This window comes from Lithobates pipiens, unplaced genomic scaffold (genome assembly GCF_037356315.1).
Source record: "Lithobates pipiens isolate NorthernLeopardFrog02 unplaced genomic scaffold, aLitPip1_a1.2 Scaffold_8, whole genome shotgun sequence".
Classification (NCBI taxonomy): Eukaryota; Metazoa; Chordata; class Amphibia; order Anura; family Ranidae; genus Lithobates; species Lithobates pipiens.
The window spans coordinates 573,091,636-573,113,592 of NW_027507903.1; the positions used below are offsets into that span (position 1 = coordinate 573,091,636).

At 49.7% G+C, this 21,957-nt stretch overlaps 50 non-coding genes across 50 annotated transcripts; all 50 read left to right on the forward strand.

The window, feature by feature from the left end:
* The first annotated feature begins 616 nt into the window (after window positions 1-616).
* Window positions 617-689, forward strand: TRNAR-ACG (transfer RNA arginine (anticodon ACG)). The gene has a single exon. It is a non-coding gene; the product is annotated as a tRNA-Arg (tRNA).
* An 8-nt stretch (window positions 690-697) lies between these two features.
* TRNAH-GUG (transfer RNA histidin (anticodon GUG)) lies at window positions 698-769 on the forward strand. The gene has a single exon. It is a non-coding gene; the product is annotated as a tRNA-His (tRNA).
* Window positions 770-1,474: 705 nt separating this feature from the next.
* Window positions 1,475-1,547, forward strand: TRNAR-ACG (transfer RNA arginine (anticodon ACG)). The gene has a single exon. It is a non-coding gene; the product is annotated as a tRNA-Arg (tRNA).
* Window positions 1,548-1,555: 8 nt separating this feature from the next.
* On the forward strand, window positions 1,556-1,627 carry TRNAH-GUG (transfer RNA histidin (anticodon GUG)). Its single transcript has one exon. It is a non-coding gene; the product is annotated as a tRNA-His (tRNA).
* A 705-nt stretch (window positions 1,628-2,332) lies between these two features.
* On the forward strand, window positions 2,333-2,405 carry TRNAR-ACG (transfer RNA arginine (anticodon ACG)). Its single transcript has one exon. It is a non-coding gene; the product is annotated as a tRNA-Arg (tRNA).
* An 8-nt stretch (window positions 2,406-2,413) lies between these two features.
* On the forward strand, window positions 2,414-2,485 carry TRNAH-GUG (transfer RNA histidin (anticodon GUG)). The gene has a single exon. It is a non-coding gene; the product is annotated as a tRNA-His (tRNA).
* Window positions 2,486-3,190: 705 nt separating this feature from the next.
* On the forward strand, window positions 3,191-3,263 carry TRNAR-ACG (transfer RNA arginine (anticodon ACG)). The gene has a single exon. It is a non-coding gene; the product is annotated as a tRNA-Arg (tRNA).
* Window positions 3,264-3,271: 8 nt separating this feature from the next.
* On the forward strand, window positions 3,272-3,343 carry TRNAH-GUG (transfer RNA histidin (anticodon GUG)). Its single transcript has one exon. It is a non-coding gene; the product is annotated as a tRNA-His (tRNA).
* A 705-nt stretch (window positions 3,344-4,048) lies between these two features.
* On the forward strand, window positions 4,049-4,121 carry TRNAR-ACG (transfer RNA arginine (anticodon ACG)). The gene has a single exon. It is a non-coding gene; the product is annotated as a tRNA-Arg (tRNA).
* Window positions 4,122-4,129: 8 nt separating this feature from the next.
* On the forward strand, window positions 4,130-4,201 carry TRNAH-GUG (transfer RNA histidin (anticodon GUG)). The gene has a single exon. It is a non-coding gene; the product is annotated as a tRNA-His (tRNA).
* Window positions 4,202-4,907: 706 nt separating this feature from the next.
* On the forward strand, window positions 4,908-4,980 carry TRNAR-ACG (transfer RNA arginine (anticodon ACG)). Its single transcript has one exon. It is a non-coding gene; the product is annotated as a tRNA-Arg (tRNA).
* Window positions 4,981-4,988: 8 nt separating this feature from the next.
* TRNAH-GUG (transfer RNA histidin (anticodon GUG)) lies at window positions 4,989-5,060 on the forward strand. Its single transcript has one exon. It is a non-coding gene; the product is annotated as a tRNA-His (tRNA).
* Window positions 5,061-5,765: 705 nt separating this feature from the next.
* On the forward strand, window positions 5,766-5,838 carry TRNAR-ACG (transfer RNA arginine (anticodon ACG)). Its single transcript has one exon. It is a non-coding gene; the product is annotated as a tRNA-Arg (tRNA).
* Window positions 5,839-5,846: 8 nt separating this feature from the next.
* On the forward strand, window positions 5,847-5,918 carry TRNAH-GUG (transfer RNA histidin (anticodon GUG)). Its single transcript has one exon. It is a non-coding gene; the product is annotated as a tRNA-His (tRNA).
* Window positions 5,919-6,623: 705 nt separating this feature from the next.
* Window positions 6,624-6,696, forward strand: TRNAR-ACG (transfer RNA arginine (anticodon ACG)). The gene has a single exon. It is a non-coding gene; the product is annotated as a tRNA-Arg (tRNA).
* Window positions 6,697-6,704: 8 nt separating this feature from the next.
* TRNAH-GUG (transfer RNA histidin (anticodon GUG)) lies at window positions 6,705-6,776 on the forward strand. Its single transcript has one exon. It is a non-coding gene; the product is annotated as a tRNA-His (tRNA).
* A 705-nt stretch (window positions 6,777-7,481) lies between these two features.
* Window positions 7,482-7,554, forward strand: TRNAR-ACG (transfer RNA arginine (anticodon ACG)). Its single transcript has one exon. It is a non-coding gene; the product is annotated as a tRNA-Arg (tRNA).
* Window positions 7,555-7,562: 8 nt separating this feature from the next.
* On the forward strand, window positions 7,563-7,634 carry TRNAH-GUG (transfer RNA histidin (anticodon GUG)). Its single transcript has one exon. It is a non-coding gene; the product is annotated as a tRNA-His (tRNA).
* Window positions 7,635-8,339: 705 nt separating this feature from the next.
* Window positions 8,340-8,412, forward strand: TRNAR-ACG (transfer RNA arginine (anticodon ACG)). The gene has a single exon. It is a non-coding gene; the product is annotated as a tRNA-Arg (tRNA).
* Window positions 8,413-8,420: 8 nt separating this feature from the next.
* On the forward strand, window positions 8,421-8,492 carry TRNAH-GUG (transfer RNA histidin (anticodon GUG)). The gene has a single exon. It is a non-coding gene; the product is annotated as a tRNA-His (tRNA).
* Window positions 8,493-9,197: 705 nt separating this feature from the next.
* On the forward strand, window positions 9,198-9,270 carry TRNAR-ACG (transfer RNA arginine (anticodon ACG)). The gene has a single exon. It is a non-coding gene; the product is annotated as a tRNA-Arg (tRNA).
* Window positions 9,271-9,278: 8 nt separating this feature from the next.
* TRNAH-GUG (transfer RNA histidin (anticodon GUG)) lies at window positions 9,279-9,350 on the forward strand. The gene has a single exon. It is a non-coding gene; the product is annotated as a tRNA-His (tRNA).
* A 705-nt stretch (window positions 9,351-10,055) lies between these two features.
* TRNAR-ACG (transfer RNA arginine (anticodon ACG)) lies at window positions 10,056-10,128 on the forward strand. The gene has a single exon. It is a non-coding gene; the product is annotated as a tRNA-Arg (tRNA).
* An 8-nt stretch (window positions 10,129-10,136) lies between these two features.
* On the forward strand, window positions 10,137-10,208 carry TRNAH-GUG (transfer RNA histidin (anticodon GUG)). Its single transcript has one exon. It is a non-coding gene; the product is annotated as a tRNA-His (tRNA).
* A 705-nt stretch (window positions 10,209-10,913) lies between these two features.
* TRNAR-ACG (transfer RNA arginine (anticodon ACG)) lies at window positions 10,914-10,986 on the forward strand. The gene has a single exon. It is a non-coding gene; the product is annotated as a tRNA-Arg (tRNA).
* Window positions 10,987-10,994: 8 nt separating this feature from the next.
* On the forward strand, window positions 10,995-11,066 carry TRNAH-GUG (transfer RNA histidin (anticodon GUG)). The gene has a single exon. It is a non-coding gene; the product is annotated as a tRNA-His (tRNA).
* Window positions 11,067-11,771: 705 nt separating this feature from the next.
* On the forward strand, window positions 11,772-11,844 carry TRNAR-ACG (transfer RNA arginine (anticodon ACG)). Its single transcript has one exon. It is a non-coding gene; the product is annotated as a tRNA-Arg (tRNA).
* Window positions 11,845-11,852: 8 nt separating this feature from the next.
* On the forward strand, window positions 11,853-11,924 carry TRNAH-GUG (transfer RNA histidin (anticodon GUG)). Its single transcript has one exon. It is a non-coding gene; the product is annotated as a tRNA-His (tRNA).
* A 705-nt stretch (window positions 11,925-12,629) lies between these two features.
* TRNAR-ACG (transfer RNA arginine (anticodon ACG)) lies at window positions 12,630-12,702 on the forward strand. The gene has a single exon. It is a non-coding gene; the product is annotated as a tRNA-Arg (tRNA).
* An 8-nt stretch (window positions 12,703-12,710) lies between these two features.
* On the forward strand, window positions 12,711-12,782 carry TRNAH-GUG (transfer RNA histidin (anticodon GUG)). The gene has a single exon. It is a non-coding gene; the product is annotated as a tRNA-His (tRNA).
* A 705-nt stretch (window positions 12,783-13,487) lies between these two features.
* On the forward strand, window positions 13,488-13,560 carry TRNAR-ACG (transfer RNA arginine (anticodon ACG)). Its single transcript has one exon. It is a non-coding gene; the product is annotated as a tRNA-Arg (tRNA).
* An 8-nt stretch (window positions 13,561-13,568) lies between these two features.
* TRNAH-GUG (transfer RNA histidin (anticodon GUG)) lies at window positions 13,569-13,640 on the forward strand. Its single transcript has one exon. It is a non-coding gene; the product is annotated as a tRNA-His (tRNA).
* A 705-nt stretch (window positions 13,641-14,345) lies between these two features.
* Window positions 14,346-14,418, forward strand: TRNAR-ACG (transfer RNA arginine (anticodon ACG)). The gene has a single exon. It is a non-coding gene; the product is annotated as a tRNA-Arg (tRNA).
* Window positions 14,419-14,426: 8 nt separating this feature from the next.
* On the forward strand, window positions 14,427-14,498 carry TRNAH-GUG (transfer RNA histidin (anticodon GUG)). Its single transcript has one exon. It is a non-coding gene; the product is annotated as a tRNA-His (tRNA).
* A 705-nt stretch (window positions 14,499-15,203) lies between these two features.
* Window positions 15,204-15,276, forward strand: TRNAR-ACG (transfer RNA arginine (anticodon ACG)). The gene has a single exon. It is a non-coding gene; the product is annotated as a tRNA-Arg (tRNA).
* An 8-nt stretch (window positions 15,277-15,284) lies between these two features.
* TRNAH-GUG (transfer RNA histidin (anticodon GUG)) lies at window positions 15,285-15,356 on the forward strand. Its single transcript has one exon. It is a non-coding gene; the product is annotated as a tRNA-His (tRNA).
* A 707-nt stretch (window positions 15,357-16,063) lies between these two features.
* On the forward strand, window positions 16,064-16,136 carry TRNAR-ACG (transfer RNA arginine (anticodon ACG)). Its single transcript has one exon. It is a non-coding gene; the product is annotated as a tRNA-Arg (tRNA).
* Window positions 16,137-16,144: 8 nt separating this feature from the next.
* Window positions 16,145-16,216, forward strand: TRNAH-GUG (transfer RNA histidin (anticodon GUG)). The gene has a single exon. It is a non-coding gene; the product is annotated as a tRNA-His (tRNA).
* A 707-nt stretch (window positions 16,217-16,923) lies between these two features.
* Window positions 16,924-16,996, forward strand: TRNAR-ACG (transfer RNA arginine (anticodon ACG)). The gene has a single exon. It is a non-coding gene; the product is annotated as a tRNA-Arg (tRNA).
* Window positions 16,997-17,004: 8 nt separating this feature from the next.
* On the forward strand, window positions 17,005-17,076 carry TRNAH-GUG (transfer RNA histidin (anticodon GUG)). Its single transcript has one exon. It is a non-coding gene; the product is annotated as a tRNA-His (tRNA).
* Window positions 17,077-17,781: 705 nt separating this feature from the next.
* TRNAR-ACG (transfer RNA arginine (anticodon ACG)) lies at window positions 17,782-17,854 on the forward strand. The gene has a single exon. It is a non-coding gene; the product is annotated as a tRNA-Arg (tRNA).
* Window positions 17,855-17,862: 8 nt separating this feature from the next.
* TRNAH-GUG (transfer RNA histidin (anticodon GUG)) lies at window positions 17,863-17,934 on the forward strand. The gene has a single exon. It is a non-coding gene; the product is annotated as a tRNA-His (tRNA).
* A 705-nt stretch (window positions 17,935-18,639) lies between these two features.
* TRNAR-ACG (transfer RNA arginine (anticodon ACG)) lies at window positions 18,640-18,712 on the forward strand. The gene has a single exon. It is a non-coding gene; the product is annotated as a tRNA-Arg (tRNA).
* An 8-nt stretch (window positions 18,713-18,720) lies between these two features.
* TRNAH-GUG (transfer RNA histidin (anticodon GUG)) lies at window positions 18,721-18,792 on the forward strand. The gene has a single exon. It is a non-coding gene; the product is annotated as a tRNA-His (tRNA).
* A 705-nt stretch (window positions 18,793-19,497) lies between these two features.
* Window positions 19,498-19,570, forward strand: TRNAR-ACG (transfer RNA arginine (anticodon ACG)). The gene has a single exon. It is a non-coding gene; the product is annotated as a tRNA-Arg (tRNA).
* Window positions 19,571-19,578: 8 nt separating this feature from the next.
* Window positions 19,579-19,650, forward strand: TRNAH-GUG (transfer RNA histidin (anticodon GUG)). Its single transcript has one exon. It is a non-coding gene; the product is annotated as a tRNA-His (tRNA).
* Window positions 19,651-20,355: 705 nt separating this feature from the next.
* On the forward strand, window positions 20,356-20,428 carry TRNAR-ACG (transfer RNA arginine (anticodon ACG)). The gene has a single exon. It is a non-coding gene; the product is annotated as a tRNA-Arg (tRNA).
* Window positions 20,429-20,436: 8 nt separating this feature from the next.
* Window positions 20,437-20,508, forward strand: TRNAH-GUG (transfer RNA histidin (anticodon GUG)). The gene has a single exon. It is a non-coding gene; the product is annotated as a tRNA-His (tRNA).
* A 705-nt stretch (window positions 20,509-21,213) lies between these two features.
* TRNAR-ACG (transfer RNA arginine (anticodon ACG)) lies at window positions 21,214-21,286 on the forward strand. The gene has a single exon. It is a non-coding gene; the product is annotated as a tRNA-Arg (tRNA).
* An 8-nt stretch (window positions 21,287-21,294) lies between these two features.
* Window positions 21,295-21,366, forward strand: TRNAH-GUG (transfer RNA histidin (anticodon GUG)). Its single transcript has one exon. It is a non-coding gene; the product is annotated as a tRNA-His (tRNA).
* The last annotated feature ends 591 nt before the right edge of the window (window positions 21,367-21,957 follow it).

Sequence of the window (21,957 nt, forward strand, 5' to 3'; positions counted from 1 at the left end):
TCTCTCTCTCTCTCTAAGACCGCTTCTTGCAACCAGCACCAACTCTGTGATATAGGATACCTTGATACTATCCTAGCGTCGGTCGATTACAATGTGGCAGGCCGTAGTCAGATCACTAAAGGATTGGTCAACAGGCCAAGGTGTATCCTGCCATGTCATGCTACACCCGCTGTAACACAAACTTGGGGCCATGCGAACTCTACAACAGTGGCCTTTGAAGGTAACAGCAGAGAGTGAAAAGTCTTTCTTTGAAGGCCAGTGGGATGTACATTTTGGACAGCGAGGACCACTGCTTTTCGAGAGGCACGAAAGTAGGCAGCCATCTATGTGGAAGTGAAACAACCGTCCTATAAGGTGGAGGGGTTTCCTTCAACACCACCTGTGGGCCACATAGAATGAGATTGTAACATTATTAGCCTTTGCCATTTTCACAACTATCGAGCAGCCATAAGCAGTGATGTGACAGCAACTGAGAAGGCCTGAGCACTTTCCTTTCCATTAGAAATTCAGCAGAAAGTTAGCCGTTTATCTCTGGAATGGCTGAGATGGTGTCGATTGGCTTCTGCAGCTAGAATGCCCTTTGTGAAGGCTTAGCAAAGAGTCAGGGCCAGGTGCAGGGCCAGTGGCGCAATGGATAACGCGTCTGACTACGGATCAGAAGATTGTAGGTTCGACTCCTACCTGGCTCGTTGACAATGCCGTGATCGTATAGTGGTTAGTACTCTGCGTTGTGGCCGCAGCAACCCCGGTTCGAATCCGGGTCACGGCATCTTTATGCGCTGGATGAAGTGTAATGTCCACAGTCACGCCCATGCCAGTTCGGACCCCTGAAGGTACACAAGGAGCAGGAAGTCTCTCTCTCTCTCTCTCTCTAAGACCGCTTCTTGCAACCAGCACCAACTCTGTGATATAGGATACCTTGATACTATCCTAGCGTCGGTCGATTACAATGTGGCAGGCCGTAGTCAGATCACTAAAGGATTGGTCAACAGGCCAAGGTGTATCCTGCCATGTCATGCTACACCCGCTGTAACACAAACTTGGGGCCATGCGAACTCTACAACAGTGGCCTTTGAAGGTAACAGCAGAGAGTGAAAAGTCTTTCTTTGAAGGCCAGTGGGATGTACATTTTGGACAGCGAGGACCACTGCTTTTCGAGAGGCACGAAAGTAGGCAGCCATCTATGTGGAAGTGAAACAACCGTCCTATAAGGTGGAGGGGTTTCCTTCAACACCACCTGTGGGCCACATAGAATGAGATTGTAACATTATTAGCCTTTGCCATTTTCACAACTATCGAGCAGCCATAAGCAGTGATGTGACAGCAACTGAGAAGGCCTGAGCACTTTCCTTTCCATTAGAAATTCAGCAGAAAGTTAGCCGTTTATCTCTGGAATGGCTGAGATGGTGTCGATTGGCTTCTGCAGCTAGAATGCCCTTTGTGAAGGCTTAGCAAAGAGTCAGGGCCAGGTGCAGGGCCAGTGGCGCAATGGATAACGCGTCTGACTACGGATCAGAAGATTGTAGGTTCGACTCCTACCTGGCTCGTTGACAATGCCGTGATCGTATAGTGGTTAGTACTCTGCGTTGTGGCCGCAGCAACCCCGGTTCGAATCCGGGTCACGGCATCTTTATGCGCTGGATGAAGTGTAATGTCCACAGTCACGCCCATGCCAGTTCGGACCCCTGAAGGTACACAAGGAGCAGGAAGTCTCTCTCTCTCTCTCTCTCTAAGACCGCTTCTTGCAACCAGCACCAACTCTGTGATATAGGATACCTTGATACTATCCTAGCGTCGGTCGATTACAATGTGGCAGGCCGTAGTCAGATCACTAAAGGATTGGTCAACAGGCCAAGGTGTATCCTGCCATGTCATGCTACACCCGCTGTAACACAAACTTGGGGCCATGCGAACTCTACAACAGTGGCCTTTGAAGGTAACAGCAGAGAGTGAAAAGTCTTTCTTTGAAGGCCAGTGGGATGTACATTTTGGACAGCGAGGACCACTGCTTTTCGAGAGGCACGAAAGTAGGCAGCCATCTATGTGGAAGTGAAACAACCGTCCTATAAGGTGGAGGGGTTTCCTTCAACACCACCTGTGGGCCACATAGAATGAGATTGTAACATTATTAGCCTTTGCCATTTTCACAACTATCGAGCAGCCATAAGCAGTGATGTGACAGCAACTGAGAAGGCCTGAGCACTTTCCTTTCCATTAGAAATTCAGCAGAAAGTTAGCCGTTTATCTCTGGAATGGCTGAGATGGTGTCGATTGGCTTCTGCAGCTAGAATGCCCTTTGTGAAGGCTTAGCAAAGAGTCAGGGCCAGGTGCAGGGCCAGTGGCGCAATGGATAACGCGTCTGACTACGGATCAGAAGATTGTAGGTTCGACTCCTACCTGGCTCGTTGACAATGCCGTGATCGTATAGTGGTTAGTACTCTGCGTTGTGGCCGCAGCAACCCCGGTTCGAATCCGGGTCACGGCATCTTTATGCGCTGGATGAAGTGTAATGTCCACAGTCACGCCCATGCCAGTTCGGACCCCTGAAGGTACACAAGGAGCAGGAAGTCTCTCTCTCTCTCTCTCTCTAAGACCGCTTCTTGCAACCAGCACCAACTCTGTGATATAGGATACCTTGATACTATCCTAGCGTCGGTCGATTACAATGTGGCAGGCCGTAGTCAGATCACTAAAGGATTGGTCAACAGGCCAAGGTGTATCCTGCCATGTCATGCTACACCCGCTGTAACACAAACTTGGGGCCATGCGAACTCTACAACAGTGGCCTTTGAAGGTAACAGCAGAGAGTGAAAAGTCTTTCTTTGAAGGCCAGTGGGATGTACATTTTGGACAGCGAGGACCACTGCTTTTCGAGAGGCACGAAAGTAGGCAGCCATCTATGTGGAAGTGAAACAACCGTCCTATAAGGTGGAGGGGTTTCCTTCAACACCACCTGTGGGCCACATAGAATGAGATTGTAACATTATTAGCCTTTGCCATTTTCACAACTATCGAGCAGCCATAAGCAGTGATGTGACAGCAACTGAGAAGGCCTGAGCACTTTCCTTTCCATTAGAAATTCAGCAGAAAGTTAGCCGTTTATCTCTGGAATGGCTGAGATGGTGTCGATTGGCTTCTGCAGCTAGAATGCCCTTTGTGAAGGCTTAGCAAAGAGTCAGGGCCAGGTGCAGGGCCAGTGGCGCAATGGATAACGCGTCTGACTACGGATCAGAAGATTGTAGGTTCGACTCCTACCTGGCTCGTTGACAATGCCGTGATCGTATAGTGGTTAGTACTCTGCGTTGTGGCCGCAGCAACCCCGGTTCGAATCCGGGTCACGGCATCTTTATGCGCTGGATGAAGTGTAATGTCCACAGTCACGCCCATGCCAGTTCGGACCCCTGAAGGTACACAAGGAGCAGGAAGTCTCTCTCTCTCTCTCTCTCTAAGACCGCTTCTTGCAACCAGCACCAACTCTGTGATATAGGATACCTTGATACTATCCTAGCGTCGGTCGATTACAATGTGGCAGGCCGTAGTCAGATCACTAAAGGATTGGTCAACAGGCCAAGGTGTATCCTGCCATGTCATGCTACACCCGCTGTAACACAAACTTGGGGCCATGCGAACTCTACAACAGTGGCCTTTGAAGGTAACAGCAGAGAGTGAAAAGTCTTTCTTTGAAGGCCAGTGGGATGTACATTTTGGACAGCGAGGACCACTGCTTTTCGAGAGGCACGAAAGTAGGCAGCCATCTATGTGGAAGTGAAACAACCGTCCTATAAGGTGGAGGGGTTTCCTTCAACACCACCTGTGGGCCACATAGAATGAGATTGTAACATTATTAGCCTTTGCCATTTTCACAACTATCGAGCAGCCATAAGCAGTGATGTGACAGCAACTGAGAAGGCCTGAGCACTTTCCTTTCCATTAGAAATTCAGCAGAAAGTTAGCCGTTTATCTCTGGAATGGCTGAGATGGTGTCGATTGGCTTCTGCAGCTAGAATGCCCTTTGTGAAGGCTTAGCAAAGAGTCAGGGCCAGGTGCAGGGCCAGTGGCGCAATGGATAACGCGTCTGACTACGGATCAGAAGATTGTAGGTTCGACTCCTACCTGGCTCGTTGACAATGCCGTGATCGTATAGTGGTTAGTACTCTGCGTTGTGGCCGCAGCAACCCCGGTTCGAATCCGGGTCACGGCATCTTTATGCGCTGGATGAAGTGTAATGTCCACAGTCACGCCCATGCCAGTTCGGACCCCTGAAGGTACACAAGGAGCAGGAAGCTCTCTCTCTCTCTCTCTCTCTAAGACCGCTTCTTGCAACCAGCACCAACTCTGTGATATAGGATACCTTGATACTATCCTAGCGTCGGTCGATTACAATGTGGCAGGCCGTAGTCAGATCACTAAAGGATTGGTCAACAGGCCAAGGTGTATCCTGCCATGTCATGCTACACCCGCTGTAACACAAACTTGGGGCCATGCGAACTCTACAACAGTGGCCTTTGAAGGTAACAGCAGAGAGTGAAAAGTCTTTCTTTGAAGGCCAGTGGGATGTACATTTTGGACAGCGAGGACCACTGCTTTTCGAGAGGCACGAAAGTAGGCAGCCATCTATGTGGAAGTGAAACAACCGTCCTATAAGGTGGAGGGGTTTCCTTCAACACCACCTGTGGGCCACATAGAATGAGATTGTAACATTATTAGCCTTTGCCATTTTCACAACTATCGAGCAGCCATAAGCAGTGATGTGACAGCAACTGAGAAGGCCTGAGCACTTTCCTTTCCATTAGAAATTCAGCAGAAAGTTAGCCGTTTATCTCTGGAATGGCTGAGATGGTGTCGATTGGCTTCTGCAGCTAGAATGCCCTTTGTGAAGGCTTAGCAAAGAGTCAGGGCCAGGTGCAGGGCCAGTGGCGCAATGGATAACGCGTCTGACTACGGATCAGAAGATTGTAGGTTCGACTCCTACCTGGCTCGTTGACAATGCCGTGATCGTATAGTGGTTAGTACTCTGCGTTGTGGCCGCAGCAACCCCGGTTCGAATCCGGGTCACGGCATCTTTATGCGCTGGATGAAGTGTAATGTCCACAGTCACGCCCATGCCAGTTCGGACCCCTGAAGGTACACAAGGAGCAGGAAGTCTCTCTCTCTCTCTCTCTCTAAGACCGCTTCTTGCAACCAGCACCAACTCTGTGATATAGGATACCTTGATACTATCCTAGCGTCGGTCGATTACAATGTGGCAGGCCGTAGTCAGATCACTAAAGGATTGGTCAACAGGCCAAGGTGTATCCTGCCATGTCATGCTACACCCGCTGTAACACAAACTTGGGGCCATGCGAACTCTACAACAGTGGCCTTTGAAGGTAACAGCAGAGAGTGAAAAGTCTTTCTTTGAAGGCCAGTGGGATGTACATTTTGGACAGCGAGGACCACTGCTTTTCGAGAGGCACGAAAGTAGGCAGCCATCTATGTGGAAGTGAAACAACCGTCCTATAAGGTGGAGGGGTTTCCTTCAACACCACCTGTGGGCCACATAGAATGAGATTGTAACATTATTAGCCTTTGCCATTTTCACAACTATCGAGCAGCCATAAGCAGTGATGTGACAGCAACTGAGAAGGCCTGAGCACTTTCCTTTCCATTAGAAATTCAGCAGAAAGTTAGCCGTTTATCTCTGGAATGGCTGAGATGGTGTCGATTGGCTTCTGCAGCTAGAATGCCCTTTGTGAAGGCTTAGCAAAGAGTCAGGGCCAGGTGCAGGGCCAGTGGCGCAATGGATAACGCGTCTGACTACGGATCAGAAGATTGTAGGTTCGACTCCTACCTGGCTCGTTGACAATGCCGTGATCGTATAGTGGTTAGTACTCTGCGTTGTGGCCGCAGCAACCCCGGTTCGAATCCGGGTCACGGCATCTTTATGCGCTGGATGAAGTGTAATGTCCACAGTCACGCCCATGCCAGTTCGGACCCCTGAAGGTACACAAGGAGCAGGAAGTCTCTCTCTCTCTCTCTCTCTAAGACCGCTTCTTGCAACCAGCACCAACTCTGTGATATAGGATACCTTGATACTATCCTAGCGTCGGTCGATTACAATGTGGCAGGCCGTAGTCAGATCACTAAAGGATTGGTCAACAGGCCAAGGTGTATCCTGCCATGTCATGCTACACCCGCTGTAACACAAACTTGGGGCCATGCGAACTCTACAACAGTGGCCTTTGAAGGTAACAGCAGAGAGTGAAAAGTCTTTCTTTGAAGGCCAGTGGGATGTACATTTTGGACAGCGAGGACCACTGCTTTTCGAGAGGCACGAAAGTAGGCAGCCATCTATGTGGAAGTGAAACAACCGTCCTATAAGGTGGAGGGGTTTCCTTCAACACCACCTGTGGGCCACATAGAATGAGATTGTAACATTATTAGCCTTTGCCATTTTCACAACTATCGAGCAGCCATAAGCAGTGATGTGACAGCAACTGAGAAGGCCTGAGCACTTTCCTTTCCATTAGAAATTCAGCAGAAAGTTAGCCGTTTATCTCTGGAATGGCTGAGATGGTGTCGATTGGCTTCTGCAGCTAGAATGCCCTTTGTGAAGGCTTAGCAAAGAGTCAGGGCCAGGTGCAGGGCCAGTGGCGCAATGGATAACGCGTCTGACTACGGATCAGAAGATTGTAGGTTCGACTCCTACCTGGCTCGTTGACAATGCCGTGATCGTATAGTGGTTAGTACTCTGCGTTGTGGCCGCAGCAACCCCGGTTCGAATCCGGGTCACGGCATCTTTATGCGCTGGATGAAGTGTAATGTCCACAGTCACGCCCATGCCAGTTCGGACCCCTGAAGGTACACAAGGAGCAGGAAGTCTCTCTCTCTCTCTCTCTCTAAGACCGCTTCTTGCAACCAGCACCAACTCTGTGATATAGGATACCTTGATACTATCCTAGCGTCGGTCGATTACAATGTGGCAGGCCGTAGTCAGATCACTAAAGGATTGGTCAACAGGCCAAGGTGTATCCTGCCATGTCATGCTACACCCGCTGTAACACAAACTTGGGGCCATGCGAACTCTACAACAGTGGCCTTTGAAGGTAACAGCAGAGAGTGAAAAGTCTTTCTTTGAAGGCCAGTGGGATGTACATTTTGGACAGCGAGGACCACTGCTTTTCGAGAGGCACGAAAGTAGGCAGCCATCTATGTGGAAGTGAAACAACCGTCCTATAAGGTGGAGGGGTTTCCTTCAACACCACCTGTGGGCCACATAGAATGAGATTGTAACATTATTAGCCTTTGCCATTTTCACAACTATCGAGCAGCCATAAGCAGTGATGTGACAGCAACTGAGAAGGCCTGAGCACTTTCCTTTCCATTAGAAATTCAGCAGAAAGTTAGCCGTTTATCTCTGGAATGGCTGAGATGGTGTCGATTGGCTTCTGCAGCTAGAATGCCCTTTGTGAAGGCTTAGCAAAGAGTCAGGGCCAGGTGCAGGGCCAGTGGCGCAATGGATAACGCGTCTGACTACGGATCAGAAGATTGTAGGTTCGACTCCTACCTGGCTCGTTGACAATGCCGTGATCGTATAGTGGTTAGTACTCTGCGTTGTGGCCGCAGCAACCCCGGTTCGAATCCGGGTCACGGCATCTTTATGCGCTGGATGAAGTGTAATGTCCACAGTCACGCCCATGCCAGTTCGGACCCCTGAAGGTACACAAGGAGCAGGAAGTCTCTCTCTCTCTCTCTCTCTAAGACCGCTTCTTGCAACCAGCACCAACTCTGTGATATAGGATACCTTGATACTATCCTAGCGTCGGTCGATTACAATGTGGCAGGCCGTAGTCAGATCACTAAAGGATTGGTCAACAGGCCAAGGTGTATCCTGCCATGTCATGCTACACCCGCTGTAACACAAACTTGGGGCCATGCGAACTCTACAACAGTGGCCTTTGAAGGTAACAGCAGAGAGTGAAAAGTCTTTCTTTGAAGGCCAGTGGGATGTACATTTTGGACAGCGAGGACCACTGCTTTTCGAGAGGCACGAAAGTAGGCAGCCATCTATGTGGAAGTGAAACAACCGTCCTATAAGGTGGAGGGGTTTCCTTCAACACCACCTGTGGGCCACATAGAATGAGATTGTAACATTATTAGCCTTTGCCATTTTCACAACTATCGAGCAGCCATAAGCAGTGATGTGACAGCAACTGAGAAGGCCTGAGCACTTTCCTTTCCATTAGAAATTCAGCAGAAAGTTAGCCGTTTATCTCTGGAATGGCTGAGATGGTGTCGATTGGCTTCTGCAGCTAGAATGCCCTTTGTGAAGGCTTAGCAAAGAGTCAGGGCCAGGTGCAGGGCCAGTGGCGCAATGGATAACGCGTCTGACTACGGATCAGAAGATTGTAGGTTCGACTCCTACCTGGCTCGTTGACAATGCCGTGATCGTATAGTGGTTAGTACTCTGCGTTGTGGCCGCAGCAACCCCGGTTCGAATCCGGGTCACGGCATCTTTATGCGCTGGATGAAGTGTAATGTCCACAGTCACGCCCATGCCAGTTCGGACCCCTGAAGGTACACAAGGAGCAGGAAGTCTCTCTCTCTCTCTCTCTCTAAGACCGCTTCTTGCAACCAGCACCAACTCTGTGATATAGGATACCTTGATACTATCCTAGCGTCGGTCGATTACAATGTGGCAGGCCGTAGTCAGATCACTAAAGGATTGGTCAACAGGCCAAGGTGTATCCTGCCATGTCATGCTACACCCGCTGTAACACAAACTTGGGGCCATGCGAACTCTACAACAGTGGCCTTTGAAGGTAACAGCAGAGAGTGAAAAGTCTTTCTTTGAAGGCCAGTGGGATGTACATTTTGGACAGCGAGGACCACTGCTTTTCGAGAGGCACGAAAGTAGGCAGCCATCTATGTGGAAGTGAAACAACCGTCCTATAAGGTGGAGGGGTTTCCTTCAACACCACCTGTGGGCCACATAGAATGAGATTGTAACATTATTAGCCTTTGCCATTTTCACAACTATCGAGCAGCCATAAGCAGTGATGTGACAGCAACTGAGAAGGCCTGAGCACTTTCCTTTCCATTAGAAATTCAGCAGAAAGTTAGCCGTTTATCTCTGGAATGGCTGAGATGGTGTCGATTGGCTTCTGCAGCTAGAATGCCCTTTGTGAAGGCTTAGCAAAGAGTCAGGGCCAGGTGCAGGGCCAGTGGCGCAATGGATAACGCGTCTGACTACGGATCAGAAGATTGTAGGTTCGACTCCTACCTGGCTCGTTGACAATGCCGTGATCGTATAGTGGTTAGTACTCTGCGTTGTGGCCGCAGCAACCCCGGTTCGAATCCGGGTCACGGCATCTTTATGCGCTGGATGAAGTGTAATGTCCACAGTCACGCCCATGCCAGTTCGGACCCCTGAAGGTACACAAGGAGCAGGAAGTCTCTCTCTCTCTCTCTCTCTAAGACCGCTTCTTGCAACCAGCACCAACTCTGTGATATAGGATACCTTGATACTATCCTAGCGTCGGTCGATTACAATGTGGCAGGCCGTAGTCAGATCACTAAAGGATTGGTCAACAGGCCAAGGTGTATCCTGCCATGTCATGCTACACCCGCTGTAACACAAACTTGGGGCCATGCGAACTCTACAACAGTGGCCTTTGAAGGTAACAGCAGAGAGTGAAAAGTCTTTCTTTGAAGGCCAGTGGGATGTACATTTTGGACAGCGAGGACCACTGCTTTTCGAGAGGCACGAAAGTAGGCAGCCATCTATGTGGAAGTGAAACAACCGTCCTATAAGGTGGAGGGGTTTCCTTCAACACCACCTGTGGGCCACATAGAATGAGATTGTAACATTATTAGCCTTTGCCATTTTCACAACTATCGAGCAGCCATAAGCAGTGATGTGACAGCAACTGAGAAGGCCTGAGCACTTTCCTTTCCATTAGAAATTCAGCAGAAAGTTAGCCGTTTATCTCTGGAATGGCTGAGATGGTGTCGATTGGCTTCTGCAGCTAGAATGCCCTTTGTGAAGGCTTAGCAAAGAGTCAGGGCCAGGTGCAGGGCCAGTGGCGCAATGGATAACGCGTCTGACTACGGATCAGAAGATTGTAGGTTCGACTCCTACCTGGCTCGTTGACAATGCCGTGATCGTATAGTGGTTAGTACTCTGCGTTGTGGCCGCAGCAACCCCGGTTCGAATCCGGGTCACGGCATCTTTATGCGCTGGATGAAGTGTAATGTCCACAGTCACGCCCATGCCAGTTCGGACCCCTGAAGGTACACAAGGAGCAGGAAGTCTCTCTCTCTCTCTCTCTCTAAGACCGCTTCTTGCAACCAGCACCAACTCTGTGATATAGGATACCTTGATACTATCCTAGCGTCGGTCGATTACAATGTGGCAGGCCGTAGTCAGATCACTAAAGGATTGGTCAACAGGCCAAGGTGTATCCTGCCATGTCATGCTACACCCGCTGTAACACAAACTTGGGGCCATGCGAACTCTACAACAGTGGCCTTTGAAGGTAACAGCAGAGAGTGAAAAGTCTTTCTTTGAAGGCCAGTGGGATGTACATTTTGGACAGCGAGGACCACTGCTTTTCGAGAGGCACGAAAGTAGGCAGCCATCTATGTGGAAGTGAAACAACCGTCCTATAAGGTGGAGGGGTTTCCTTCAACACCACCTGTGGGCCACATAGAATGAGATTGTAACATTATTAGCCTTTGCCATTTTCACAACTATCGAGCAGCCATAAGCAGTGATGTGACAGCAACTGAGAAGGCCTGAGCACTTTCCTTTCCATTAGAAATTCAGCAGAAAGTTAGCCGTTTATCTCTGGAATGGCTGAGATGGTGTCGATTGGCTTCTGCAGCTAGAATGCCCTTTGTGAAGGCTTAGCAAAGAGTCAGGGCCAGGTGCAGGGCCAGTGGCGCAATGGATAACGCGTCTGACTACGGATCAGAAGATTGTAGGTTCGACTCCTACCTGGCTCGTTGACAATGCCGTGATCGTATAGTGGTTAGTACTCTGCGTTGTGGCCGCAGCAACCCCGGTTCGAATCCGGGTCACGGCATCTTTATGCGCTGGATGAAGTGTAATGTCCACAGTCACGCCCATGCCAGTTCGGACCCCTGAAGGTACACAAGGAGCAGGAAGTCTCTCTCTCTCTCTCTCTCTAAGACCGCTTCTTGCAACCAGCACCAACTCTGTGATATAGGATACCTTGATACTATCCTAGCGTCGGTCGATTACAATGTGGCAGGCCGTAGTCAGATCACTAAAGGATTGGTCAACAGGCCAAGGTGTATCCTGCCATGTCATGCTACACCCGCTGTAACACAAACTTGGGGCCATGCGAACTCTACAACAGTGGCCTTTGAAGGTAACAGCAGAGAGTGAAAAGTCTTTCTTTGAAGGCCAGTGGGATGTACATTTTGGACAGCGAGGACCACTGCTTTTCGAGAGGCACGAAAGTAGGCAGCCATCTATGTGGAAGTGAAACAACCGTCCTATAAGGTGGAGGGGTTTCCTTCAACACCACCTGTGGGCCACATAGAATGAGATTGTAACATTATTAGCCTTTGCCATTTTCACAACTATCGAGCAGCCATAAGCAGTGATGTGACAGCAACTGAGAAGGCCTGAGCACTTTCCTTTCCATTAGAAATTCAGCAGAAAGTTAGCCGTTTATCTCTGGAATGGCTGAGATGGTGTCGATTGGCTTCTGCAGCTAGAATGCCCTTTGTGAAGGCTTAGCAAAGAGTCAGGGCCAGGTGCAGGGCCAGTGGCGCAATGGATAACGCGTCTGACTACGGATCAGAAGATTGTAGGTTCGACTCCTACCTGGCTCGTTGACAATGCCGTGATCGTATAGTGGTTAGTACTCTGCGTTGTGGCCGCAGCAACCCCGGTTCGAATCCGGGTCACGGCATCTTTATGCGCTGGATGAAGTGTAATGTCCACAGTCACGCCCATGCCAGTTCGGACCCCTGAAGGTACACAAGGAGCAGGAAGTCTCTCTCTCTCTCTCTCTCTAAGACCGCTTCTTGCAACCAGCACCAACTCTGTGATATAGGATACCTTGATACTATCCTAGCGTCGGTCGATTACAATGTGGCAGGCCGTAGTCAGATCACTAAAGGATTGGTCAACAGGCCAAGGTGTATCCTGCCATGTCATGCTACACCCGCTGTAACACAAACTTGGGGCCATGCGAACTCTACAACAGTGGCCTTTGAAGGTAACAGCAGAGAGTGAAAAGTCTTTCTTTGAAGGCCAGTGGGATGTACATTTTGGACAGCGAGGACCACTGCTTTTCGAGAGGCACGAAAGTAGGCAGCCATCTATGTGGAAGTGAAACAACCGTCCTATAAGGTGGAGGGGTTTCCTTCAACACCACCTGTGGGCCACATAGAATGAGATTGTAACATTATTAGCCTTTGCCATTTTCACAACTATCGAGCAGCCATAAGCAGTGATGTGACAGCAACTGAGAAGGCCTGAGCACTTTCCTTTCCATTAGAAATTCAGCAGAAAGTTAGCCGTTTATCTCTGGAATGGCTGAGATGGTGTCGATTGGCTTCTGCAGCTAGAATGCCCTTTGTGAAGGCTTAGCAAAGAGTCAGGGCCAGGTGCAGGGCCAGTGGCGCAATGGATAACGCGTCTGACTACGGATCAGAAGATTGTAGGTTCGACTCCTACCTGGCTCGTTGACAATGCCGTGATCGTATAGTGGTTAGTACTCTGCGTTGTGGCCGCAGCAACCCCGGTTCGAATCCGGGTCACGGCATCTTTATGCGCTGGATGAAGTGTAATGTCCACAGTCACGCCCATGCCAGTTCGGACCCCTGAAGGTACACAAGGAGCAGGAAGTCTCTCTCTCTCTCTCTCTCTAAGACCGCTTCTTGCAACCAGCACCAACTCTGTGATATAGGATACCTTGATACTATCCTAGCGTCGGTCGATTACAATGTGGCAGGCCGTAGTCAGATCACTAAAGGATTGGTCAACAGGCCAAGGTGTATCCTGCCATGTCATGCTACACCCGCTGTAACACAAACTTGGGGCCATGCGAACTCTACAACAGTGGCCTTTGAAGGTAACAGCAGAGAGTGAAAAGTCTTTCTTTGAAGGCCAGTGGGATGTACATTTTGGACAGCGAGGACCACTGCTTTTCGAGAGGCACGAAAGTAGGCAGCCATCTATGTGGAAGTGAAACAACCGTCCTATAAGGTGGAGGGGTTTCCTTCAACACCACCTGTGGGCCACATAGAATGAGATTGTAACATTATTAGCCTTTGCCATTTTCACAACTATCGAGCAGCCATAAGCAGTGATGTGACAGCAACTGAGAAGGCCTGAGCACTTTCCTTTCCATTAGAAATTCAGCAGAAAGTTAGCCGTTTATCTCTGGAATGGCTGAGATGGTGTCGATTGGCTTCTGCAGCTAGAATGCCCTTTGTGAAGGCTTAGCAAAGAGTCAGGGCCAGGTGCAGGGCCAGTGGCGCAATGGATAACGCGTCTGACTACGGATCAGAAGATTGTAGGTTCGACTCCTACCTGGCTCGTTGACAATGCCGTGATCGTATAGTGGTTAGTACTCTGCGTTGTGGCCGCAGCAACCCCGGTTCGAATCCGGGTCACGGCATCTTTATGCGCTGGATGAAGTGTAATGTCCACAGTCACGCCCATGCCAGTTCGGACCCCTGAAGGTACACAAGGAGCAGGAAGTCTCTCTCTCTCTCTCTCTCTAAGACCGCTTCTTGCAACCAGCACCAACTCTGTGATATAGGATACCTTGATACTATCCTAGCGTCGGTCGATTACAATGTGGCAGGCCGTAGTCAGATCACTAAAGGATTGGTCAACAGGCCAAGGTGTATCCTGCCATGTCATGCTACACCCGCTGTAACACAAACTTGGGGCCATGCGAACTCTACAACAGTGGCCTTTGAAGGTAACAGCAGAGAGTGAAAAGTCTTTCTTTGAAGGCCAGTGGGATGTACATTTTGGACAGCGAGGACCACTGCTTTTCGAGAGGCACGAAAGTAGGCAGCCATCTATGTGGAAGTGAAACAACCGTCCTATAAGGTGGAGGGGTTTCCTTCAACACCACCTGTGGGCCACATAGAATGAGATTGTAACATTATTAGCCTTTGCCATTTTCACAACTATCGAGCAGCCATAAGCAGTGATGTGACAGCAACTGAGAAGGCCTGAGCACTTTCCTTTCCATTAGAAATTCAGCAGAAAGTTAGCCGTTTATCTCTGGAATGGCTGAGATGGTGTCGATTGGCTTCTGCAGCTAGAATGCCCTTTGTGAAGGCTTAGCAAAGAGTCAGGGCCAGGTGCAGGGCCAGTGGCGCAATGGATAACGCGTCTGACTACGGATCAGAAGATTGTAGGTTCGACTCCTACCTGGCTCGTTGACAATGCCGTGATCGTATAGTGGTTAGTACTCTGCGTTGTGGCCGCAGCAACCCCGGTTCGAATCCGGGTCACGGCATCTTTATGCGCTGGATGAAGTGTAATGTCCACAGTCACGCCCATGCCAGTTCGGACCCCTGAAGGTACACAAGGAGCAGGAAGTCTCTCTCTCTCTCTCTCTCTAAGACCGCTTCTTGCAACCAGCACCAACTCTGTGATATAGGATACCTTGATACTATCCTAGCGTCGGTCGATTACAATGTGGCAGGCCGTAGTCAGATCACTAAAGGATTGGTCAACAGGCCAAGGTGTATCCTGCCATGTCATGCTACACCCGCTGTAACACAAACTTGGGGCCATGCGAACTCTACAACAGTGGCCTTTGAAGGTAACAGCAGAGAGTGAAAAGTCTTTCTTTGAAGGCCAGTGGGATGTACATTTTGGACAGCGAGGACCACTGCTTTTCGAGAGGCACGAAAGTAGGCAGCCATCTATGTGGAAGTGAAACAACCGTCCTATAAGGTGGAGGGGTTTCCTTCAACACCACCTGTGGGCCACATAGAATGAGATTGTAACATTATTAGCCTTTGCCATTTTCACAACTATCGAGCAGCCATAAGCAGTGATGTGACAGCAACTGAGAAGGCCTGAGCACTTTCCTTTCCATTAGAAATTCAGCAGAAAGTTAGCCGTTTATCTCTGGAATGGCTGAGATGGTGTCGATTGGCTTCTGCAGCTAGAATGCCCTTTGTGAAGGCTTAGCAAAGAGTCAGGGCCAGGTGCAGGGCCAGTGGCGCAATGGATAACGCGTCTGACTACGGATCAGAAGATTGTAGGTTCGACTCCTACCTGGCTCGTTGACAATGCCGTGATCGTATAGTGGTTAGTACTCTGCGTTGTGGCCGCAGCAACCCCGGTTCGAATCCGGGTCACGGCATCTTTATGCGCTGGATGAAGTGTAATGTCCACAGTCACGCCCATGCCAGTTCGGACCCCTGAAGGTACACAAGGAGCAGGAAGTCTCTCTCTCTCTCTCTCTCTCTAAGACCGCTTCTTGCAACCAGCACCAACTCTGTGATATAGGATACCTTGATACTATCCTAGCGTCGGTCGATTACAATGTGGCAGGCCGTAGTCAGATCACTAAAGGATTGGTCAACAGGCCAAGGTGTATCCTGCCATGTCATGCTACACCCGCTGTAACACAAACTTGGGGCCATGCGAACTCTACAACAGTGGCCTTTGAAGGTAACAGCAGAGAGTGAAAAGTCTTTCTTTGAAGGCCAGTGGGATGTACATTTTGGACAGCGAGGACCACTGCTTTTCGAGAGGCACGAAAGTAGGCAGCCATCTATGTGGAAGTGAAACAACCGTCCTATAAGGTGGAGGGGTTTCCTTCAACACCACCTGTGGGCCACATAGAATGAGATTGTAACATTATTAGCCTTTGCCATTTTCACAACTATCGAGCAGCCATAAGCAGTGATGTGACAGCAACTGAGAAGGCCTGAGCACTTTCCTTTCCATTAGAAATTCAGCAGAAAGTTAGCCGTTTATCTCTGGAATGGCTGAGATGGTGTCGATTGGCTTCTGCAGCTAGAATGCCCTTTGTGAAGGCTTAGCAAAGAGTCAGGGCCAGGTGCAGGGCCAGTGGCGCAATGGATAACGCGTCTGACTACGGATCAGAAGATTGTAGGTTCGACTCCTACCTGGCTCGTTGACAATGCCGTGATCGTATAGTGGTTAGTACTCTGCGTTGTGGCCGCAGCAACCCCGGTTCGAATCCGGGTCACGGCATCTTTATGCGCTGGATGAAGTGTAATGTCCACAGTCACGCCCATGCCAGTTCGGACCCCTGAAGGTACACAAGGAGCAGGAAGTCTCTCTCTCTCTCTCTCTCTCTAAGACCGCTTCTTGCAACCAGCACCAACTCTGTGATATAGGATACCTTGATACTATCCTAGCGTCGGTCGATTACAATGTGGCAGGCCGTAGTCAGATCACTAAAGGATTGGTCAACAGGCCAAGGTGTATCCTGCCATGTCATGCTACACCCGCTGTAACACAAACTTGGGGCCATGCGAACTCTACAACAGTGGCCTTTGAAGGTAACAGCAGAGAGTGAAAAGTCTTTCTTTGAAGGCCAGTGGGATGTACATTTTGGACAGCGAGGACCACTGCTTTTCGAGAGGCACGAAAGTAGGCAGCCATCTATGTGGAAGTGAAACAACCGTCCTATAAGGTGGAGGGGTTTCCTTCAACACCACCTGTGGGCCACATAGAATGAGATTGTAACATTATTAGCCTTTGCCATTTTCACAACTATCGAGCAGCCATAAGCAGTGATGTGACAGCAACTGAGAAGGCCTGAGCACTTTCCTTTCCATTAGAAATTCAGCAGAAAGTTAGCCGTTTATCTCTGGAATGGCTGAGATGGTGTCGATTGGCTTCTGCAGCTAGAATGCCCTTTGTGAAGGCTTAGCAAAGAGTCAGGGCCAGGTGCAGGGCCAGTGGCGCAATGGATAACGCGTCTGACTACGGATCAGAAGATTGTAGGTTCGACTCCTACCTGGCTCGTTGACAATGCCGTGATCGTATAGTGGTTAGTACTCTGCGTTGTGGCCGCAGCAACCCCGGTTCGAATCCGGGTCACGGCATCTTTATGCGCTGGATGAAGTGTAATGTCCACAGTCACGCCCATGCCAGTTCGGACCCCTGAAGGTACACAAGGAGCAGGAAGTCTCTCTCTCTCTCTCTCTCTAAGACCGCTTCTTGCAACCAGCACCAACTCTGTGATATAGGATACCTTGATACTATCCTAGCGTCGGTCGATTACAATGTGGCAGGCCGTAGTCAGATCACTAAAGGATTGGTCAACAGGCCAAGGTGTATCCTGCCATGTCATGCTACACCCGCTGTAACACAAACTTGGGGCCATGCGAACTCTACAACAGTGGCCTTTGAAGGTAACAGCAGAGAGTGAAAAGTCTTTCTTTGAAGGCCAGTGGGATGTACATTTTGGACAGCGAGGACCACTGCTTTTCGAGAGGCACGAAAGTAGGCAGCCATCTATGTGGAAGTGAAACAACCGTCCTATAAGGTGGAGGGGTTTCCTTCAACACCACCTGTGGGCCACATAGAATGAGATTGTAACATTATTAGCCTTTGCCATTTTCACAACTATCGAGCAGCCATAAGCAGTGATGTGACAGCAACTGAGAAGGCCTGAGCACTTTCCTTTCCATTAGAAATTCAGCAGAAAGTTAGCCGTTTATCTCTGGAATGGCTGAGATGGTGTCGATTGGCTTCTGCAGCTAGAATGCCCTTTGTGAAGGCTTAGCAAAGAGTCAGGGCCAGGTGCAGGGCCAGTGGCGCAATGGATAACGCGTCTGACTACGGATCAGAAGATTGTAGGTTCGACTCCTACCTGGCTCGTTGACAATGCCGTGATCGTATAGTGGTTAGTACTCTGCGTTGTGGCCGCAGCAACCCCGGTTCGAATCCGGGTCACGGCATCTTTATGCGCTGGATGAAGTGTAATGTCCACAGTCACGCCCATGCCAGTTCGGACCCCTGAAGGTACACAAGGAGCAGGAAGTCTCTCTCTCTCTCTCTCTCTAAGACCGCTTCTTGCAACCAGCACCAACTCTGTGATATAGGATACCTTGATACTATCCTAGCGTCGGTCGATTACAATGTGGCAGGCCGTAGTCAGATCACTAAAGGATTGGTCAACAGGCCAAGGTGTATCCTGCCATGTCATGCTACACCCGCTGTAACACAAACTTGGGGCCATGCGAACTCTACAACAGTGGCCTTTGAAGGTAACAGCAGAGAGTGAAAAGTCTTTCTTTGAAGGCCAGTGGGATGTACATTTTGGACAGCGAGGACCACTGCTTTTCGAGAGGCACGAAAGTAGGCAGCCATCTATGTGGAAGTGAAACAACCGTCCTATAAGGTGGAGGGGTTTCCTTCAACACCACCTGTGGGCCACATAGAATGAGATTGTAACATTATTAGCCTTTGCCATTTTCACAACTATCGAGCAGCCATAAGCAGTGATGTGACAGCAACTGAGAAGGCCTGAGCACTTTCCTTTCCATTAGAAATTCAGCAGAAAGTTAGCCGTTTATCTCTGGAATGGCTGAGATGGTGTCGATTGGCTTCTGCAGCTAGAATGCCCTTTGTGAAGGCTTAGCAAAGAGTCAGGGCCAGGTGCAGGGCCAGTGGCGCAATGGATAACGCGTCTGACTACGGATCAGAAGATTGTAGGTTCGACTCCTACCTGGCTCGTTGACAATGCCGTGATCGTATAGTGGTTAGTACTCTGCGTTGTGGCCGCAGCAACCCCGGTTCGAATCCGGGTCACGGCATCTTTATGCGCTGGATGAAGTGTAATGTCCACAGTCACGCCCATGCCAGTTCGGACCCCTGAAGGTACACAAGGAGCAGGAAGTCTCTCTCTCTCTCTCTCTCTAAGACCGCTTCTTGCAACCAGCACCAACTCTGTGATATAGGATACCTTGATACTATCCTAGCGTCGGTCGATTACAATGTGGCAGGCCGTAGTCAGATCACTAAAGGATTGGTCAACAGGCCAAGGTGTATCCTGCCATGTCATGCTACACCCGCTGTAACACAAACTTGGGGCCATGCGAACTCTACAACAGTGGCCTTTGAAGGTAACAGCAGAGAGTGAAAAGTCTTTCTTTGAAGGCCAGTGGGATGTACATTTTGGACAGCGAGGACCACTGCTTTTCGAGAGGCACGAAAGTAGGCAGCCATCTATGTGGAAGTGAAACAACCGTCCTATAAGGTGGAGGGGTTTCCTTCAACACCACCTGTGGGCCACATAGAATGAGATTGTAACATTATTAGCCTTTGCCATTTTCACAACTATCGAGCAGCCATAAGCAGTGATGTGACAGCAACTGAGAAGGCCTGAGCACTTTCCTTTCCATTAGAAATTCAGCAGAAAGTTAGCCGTTTATCTCTGGAATGGCTGAGATGGTGTCGATTGGCTTCTGCAGCTAGAATGCCCTTTGTGAAGGCTTAGCAAAGAGTCAGGGCCAGGTGCAGGGCCAGTGGCGCAATGGATAACGCGTCTGACTACGGATCAGAAGATTGTAGGTTCGACTCCTACCTGGCTCGTTGACAATGCCGTGATCGTATAGTGGTTAGTACTCTGCGTTGTGGCCGCAGCAACCCCGGTTCGAATCCGGGTCACGGCATCTTTATGCGCTGGATGAAGTGTAATGTCCACAGTCACGCCCATGCCAGTTCGGACCCCTGAAGGTACACAAGGAGCAGGAAGTCTCTCTCTCTCTCTCTCTCTAAGACCGCTTCTTGCAACCAGCACCAACTCTGTGATATAGGATACCTTGATACTATCCTAGCGTCGGTCGATTACAATGTGGCAGGCCGTAGTCAGATCACTAAAGGATTGGTCAACAGGCCAAGGTGTATCCTGCCATGTCATGCTACACCCGCTGTAACACAAACTTGGGGCCATGCGAACTCTACAACAGTGGCCTTTGAAGGTAACAGCAGAGAGTGAAAAGTCTTTCTTTGAAGGCCAGTGGGATGTACATTTTGGACAGCGAGGACCACTGCTTTTCGAGAGGCACGAAAGTAGGCAGCCATCTATGTGGAAGTGAAACAACCGTCCTATAAGGTGGAGGGGTTTCCTTCAACACCACCTGTGGGCCACATAGAATGAGATTGTAACATTATTAGCCTTTGCCATTTTCACAACTATCGAGCAGCCATAAGCAGTGATGTGACAGCAACTGAGAAGGCCTGAGCACTTTCCTTTCCATTAGAAATTCAGCAGAAAGTTAGCCGTTTATCTCTGGAATGGCTGAGATGGTGTCGATTGGCTTCTGCAGCTAGAATGCCCTTTGTGAAGGCTTAGCAAAGAGTCAGGGCCAGGTGCAGGGCCAGTGGCGCAATGGATAACGCGTCTGACTACGGATCAGAAGATTGTAGGTTCGACTCCTACCTGGCTCGTTGACAATGCCGTGATCGTATAGTGGTTAGTACTCTGCGTTGTGGCCGCAGCAACCCCGGTTCGAATCCGGGTCACGGCATCTTTATGCGCTGGATGAAGTGTAATGTCCACAGTCACGCCCATGCCAGTTCGGACCCCTGAAGGTACACAAGGAGCAGGAAGTCTCTCTCTCTCTCTCTCTCTAAGACCGCTTCTTGCAACCAGCACCAACTCTGTGATATAGGATACCTTGATACTATCCTAGCGTCGGTCGATTACAATGTGGCAGGCCGTAGTCAGATCACTAAAGGATTGGTCAACAGGCCAAGGTGTATCCTGCCATGTCATGCTACACCCGCTGTAACACAAACTTGGGGCCATGCGAACTCTACAACAGTGGCCTTTGAAGGTAACAGCAGAGAGTGAAAAGTCTTTCTTTGAAGGCCAGTGGGATGTACATTTTGGACAGCGAGGACCACTGCTTTTCGAGAGGCACGAAAGTAGGCAGCCATCTATGTGGAAGTGAAACAACCGTCCTATAAGGTGGAGGGGTTTCCTTCAACACCACCTGTGGGCCACATAGAATGAGATTGTAACATTATTAGCCTTTGCCATTTTCACAACTATCGAGCAGCCATAAGCAGTGATGTGACAGCAACTGAGAAGGCCTGAGCACTTTCCTTTCCATTAGAAATTCAGCAGAAAGTTAGCCGTTTATCTCTGGAATGGCTGAGATGGTGTCGATTGGCTTCTGCAGCTAGAATGCCCTTTGTGAAGGCTTAGCAAAGAGTCAGGGCCAGGTGCAGGGCCAGTGGCGCAATGGATAACGCGTCTGACTACGGATCAGAAGATTGTAGGTTCGACTCCTACCTGGCTCGTTGACAATGCCGTGATCGTATAGTGGTTAGTACTCTGCGTTGTGGCCGCAGCAACCCCGGTTCGAATCCGGGTCACGGCATCTTTATGCGCTGGATGAAGTGTAATGTCCACAGTCACGCCCATGCCAGTTCGGACCCCTGAAGGTACACAAGGAGCAGGAAGTCTCTCTCTCTCTCTCTCTCTCTAAGACCGCTTCTTGCAACCAGCACCAACTCTGTGATATAGGATACCTTGATACTATCCTAGCGTCGGTCGATTACAATGTGGCAGGCCGTAGTCAGATCACTAAAGGATTGGTCAACAGGCCAAGGTGTATCCTGCCATGTCATGCTACACCCGCTGTAACACAAACTTGGGGCCATGCGAACTCTACAACAGTGGCCTTTGAAGGTAACAGCAGAGAGTGAAAAGTCTTTCTTTGAAGGCCAGTGGGATGTACATTTTGGACAGCGAGGACCACTGCTTTTCGAGAGGCACGAAAGTAGGCAGCCATCTATGTGGAAGTGAAACAACCGTCCTATAAGGTGGAGGGGTTTCCTTCAACACCACCTGTGGGCCACATAGAATGAGATTGTAACATTATTAGCCTTTGCCATTTTCACAACTATCGAGCAGCCATAAGCAGTGATGTGACAGCAACTGAGAAGGCCTGAGCACTTTCCTTTCCATT